This window comes from Pinus tabuliformis, chromosome Q, assembly GCF_031772625.1.
Source record: "Pinus tabuliformis cultivar Carrire ecotype Pingquan chromosome Q, CPIR1, whole genome shotgun sequence".
Classification (NCBI taxonomy): Eukaryota; Viridiplantae; Streptophyta; class Pinopsida; order Pinales; family Pinaceae; genus Pinus; species Pinus tabuliformis.
Genome location: NC_142296.1, coordinates 1,090,477,955 through 1,090,481,936, shown reverse-complemented (window position 1 = coordinate 1,090,481,936; position 3,982 = coordinate 1,090,477,955). Strand labels below are relative to the sequence as shown.

At 38.5% G+C, this 3,982-nt stretch overlaps 1 pseudogene; it reads left to right on the top strand.

The window, feature by feature from the left end:
• Positions 1-1,808: 1,808 nt before the first annotated feature.
• Positions 1,809-2,606, top strand: LOC149223317 (F-box protein At2g32560 pseudogene; annotated as a pseudogene).
• Positions 2,607-3,982: the final 1,376 nt, after the last annotated feature.

The window sequence follows — 3,982 nt, the reverse complement described above, 5'->3', positions numbered from 1 at the left end:
GCACATGTGTCTGGATTATAGGGAGCTCAACAAGCTCAATATTAAAGATAAGTTTCCCATTCGCGTCATTGATGAATTACTGGATGAATTGCATGGATCAATTTACTTCACCAAGTTGGATCTTCATTCAGGATATCATCACATCAGAATGAATACTGAAGACATTCCGAAAACAGCATTTAGAACTCATGAGGGTCATTATGAATTTTTGGTCATGCCTTTTGGCCTTACCAATGCACCTTCAACATTTCAAGGTTTGATGAATTCCATTTTCAAACCATTCCTTAGAAAATGTGTGTTAGTATTTTTTGATGCTATACTAATCTACAGCAAGTCTTGGAAGGATCATGTTGAACATGTTGATAGGGTGCTACAACTATTGGAGGAGAAACAATTATATGCAAAAAGATACAGATGTTTCTTTGGAGTACAAGAGGTGGAATATCTCGGTCGTATTGTATCTCATGGAGGAGTTAAGGTAGACCCTAGCAAAATTAAAGCCATTAAGGAATAGAAAATCCCCACATCCATAAAGCATCTACGAGGATTTCTTGGGTTGACAGGGTATTATCACAAGTTTGTTAAGAATTATGGGAGAATATCAGCACCTCTAACAACATTATTGAAGAAAGATGCATTTTCATGGACTCCAGAAGCAACAAAGGCCTTCGAACACCTTAAAGAGGCAATGTGCCAAGCACCGGTCTTAGCCACACCGGACTTCACAAAAACCTTTATTGTGGAATGTGATGCTTTAGGAAATGTAATTGGTGCTGTTTTAATGCAAGATGAAAGACCCATTGCTTTTGAAATTCATCCAATCAAGGGAAAGTTTTTACACAAAACTATTTATGAGAAGGAAATGTTGGCAATACTCCATGCACTTAAGAAATGGTGACCCTACCTAATGGGAAGACACTTCAAGGTAAAAACAGATCATGATAGCCTTAAATACCTTTTAGAACAAAGATTATCCTCTAAAGAGCAACAAAAGTGGGACACAAAGATGTTGGGTTATGACTTTGAAATCATCTAAAAAAAAGGGAAGCAAAATGTGGTGGCAGATGCACTCTCAAGAAAGGATGAGGATGTGGAAGCATTGTTGTGCGCCATTTCTATTATCCAACCAAATTGGATAAAGGAAGCAAGAAGGAATGGAAGTGTTATCACTCAAGAAAAATTTCTAAATTGTTCACAGCAGTTCAATTGTTTGCCAAAGGGTTGGTGTCAATTCTGGGTCTAGTATTTTCATCTGGTTTTAGAGTCTAAATAGTTTGAATAGGAGTCTTGTTAAGAGTATTGTTGGTATGTATAAAGGGGTCAATTCTCTGTTTTAGTCTACCATTGGTCTCACATCTCACATGGATATCATATGTCCAAACTCATTTCAAAGCCAAAATTGTCTAGGTGATTTCGTAGCGCCTGTAATCATTTTAAAGTGGTTTTGCAGCACATAAATCCTTTTTAACAGTTTCGCAGCGCAACATGTTTTAGGTGATTTCGTAGCGCATAATTCATATTTTGCACTGGCTGCGCTACGAAATTGGGGATTTGTTCGAATCCATAGCCATTCTTTCACAACTATCATATCCATCAAAATCCATTATCAGTGATCAGCTTATACCCTTTGCCTGTCAATTCGACCGCTTATCTTTATCATTAGGTCATTAGGTGTCGCCGTAAGCTCAAATTGCAAGTTTCAAAAGAAGATATAGAATCTCGAAGCCTCAAAGGTCATGTAGCTGTGAGTTCATGCTCACACGCTGGTGGTCACAAATATGCTGGAAACCTTATAATATACAGTTCAAATGTTGATGGTGAAGTTTCTGGTCACTGGTGTTTAAAGAGATCTAAGGGAGAGGTGTAGGAGCAATTACCTGTGGGAGCCTCGTTTGAAAGCAAAATGGGGGAAGGTTATTGGTCCTGCAGCCTACCGATGGCAATGGACTGTTACAATGAGTAATGAGACAGGGGTGTTAGATGGCTGCAAAGTTAACGCCTGGTTGAGATCCCTGTCTTGCATTTGGCAATTTTCGTGGTTGAGATTACGGCCAGAGATTAACAAAAGAGGCAAAAGCAGCTCACTCAGTGATTCAGTGATGGCGTGGTATCTGGCACTTGAAAGTGGTAAATTTTGGTTTCCAGCTCAGGTATACAATCGCGAGCGTGGACATGTTGGGTTTATGCTATCTTGTTATGACGCAGAGCTTAGTTATGATAGCAGAACCGATACTTTCAAGGCCAGGTATCCACCACATGGTCATCGAAAAATTGTCGTTGAGGAAGGAGTACAGTGGGACAGGCTGCGAGCACCTCCTGTGGACACACCTGCCCATGATCTTCACCAATCTGTTTGTTTGAATGTTCTATGTCCTGGAGATCATGTTGAGATACAGTAGAGAAGGAATAAGGAATTCCCATATGGATGGTGGTATGGGGTTGTGGGTCATTCAGATTATTGTGACAGAGATAGTCGCCACTGCCAATGTCATTTAGATGATACTGTGATTCTATAGTTCAATCAATATACACCTGGATCACGATGGCGGCGTGCAGCAATTAATAGAAAGGATCATCATGAAGAACATAGGAATATTATATGCTAATGAATTGAAAAACTCAAGACTTAAATCTTTTTCTGCAAATATTCATCGAATGGGTGTGACAAACAACATAATCTGCAACTATGATGGCAAAGAGCTGCCAAAGGTGTTGGGTCTGAATTCACTTGATAGGGCGTTGTTAGATGCACCCTGCAGTGGCACTGATATATTTTAGATAATCAAAGATGAAGTAGCAGTGGAAAGGATGCCTGTGCGTTACTCTCAGCATTTGATAATCGCCTTTGGATTCCAATAAGAAACATTCTTTTGCGGCTTTGTAAAGGTTCTGGATTCAATCCATCGTAAATGCAATAAAACAGGGCTACAGGGAAGATAATGGGCTTTACCTTGAGATTGATGCAGATGAGCAGCTACTGATCTATATACCATTTACTCAAGTTATCAAATTGCATTCTTTGGTAATTAAAGGTCTTACCGAGGAAGTCCAAAGACCAGTAAAACAGGGATAATTTCCTATGTTTCAGGACAATGCAAAATGTGTGACATTGAAGACCAACATGGAGCCTTTAAGATCCATCACAGCCAAACTAAAAGAGACCACTTGTCAGGGAATAAATCCTGATTGTAATAAATTCTACGTTCAGCATGATGTAGAATTAGAATCCTAATTGTTTTAGGATTCTAGAGCTGTCAATTAACAGTCAGTTGTATTTATTAGTCAGTTAAAGGGTTAATAGGTGTCATTAGAAGTAGTTTTCGAGTTCCCTTAATGTTTAAGGAGGAATCTCGATCAGTTAGAATAAGAGCTCTATATATAGCTGAAACAGCAATGTAATCAGGGTTGGAAAATTTTATGATACAGCTTGTATTTGGCTTATGTAAAGACTCATTTTCAGTAATATAATTTTGACTTTACTTCTCAGGATTCATGAAGGATTTCTTATGTTCAGAATATGTGATCTTGTCCTTTCCATAATCTTTACAGTGGTATAGATGTATAATCACTCAGAATTCACTGAATGTGCTCTGATTTCCTGTATGCATTTATAAACTGTGGTCCCATATGAGTTATGTTCTGAATGTCTAAATGCTGAGTGCCCTGACTTCTATGTAAGGTTGAGTTCACTGTTATATTGAGGTGTTGTTGACTCCATAAGCCCAATGGATAGTTGTTTAATGTATTTCCAGCATTCATATTTTTCACAGTTGTTCTATAAGAGTTAGCCATCTTATCTTTAATCAAAATCATTAATCCTTTAAGAGAGAGCCCTCTCAGGTTGAGGAGGCTAAGCCTCAGCCTAAAGTAGGTCTGAAATAGTTACTTAGAGTCAACCTGACCAGCAGCCTATCAGGATCTGATTTTGAGATAACAGGAAGAATGACGAAGAAGTGTGGGCACTTATTCAAAAATTACAACA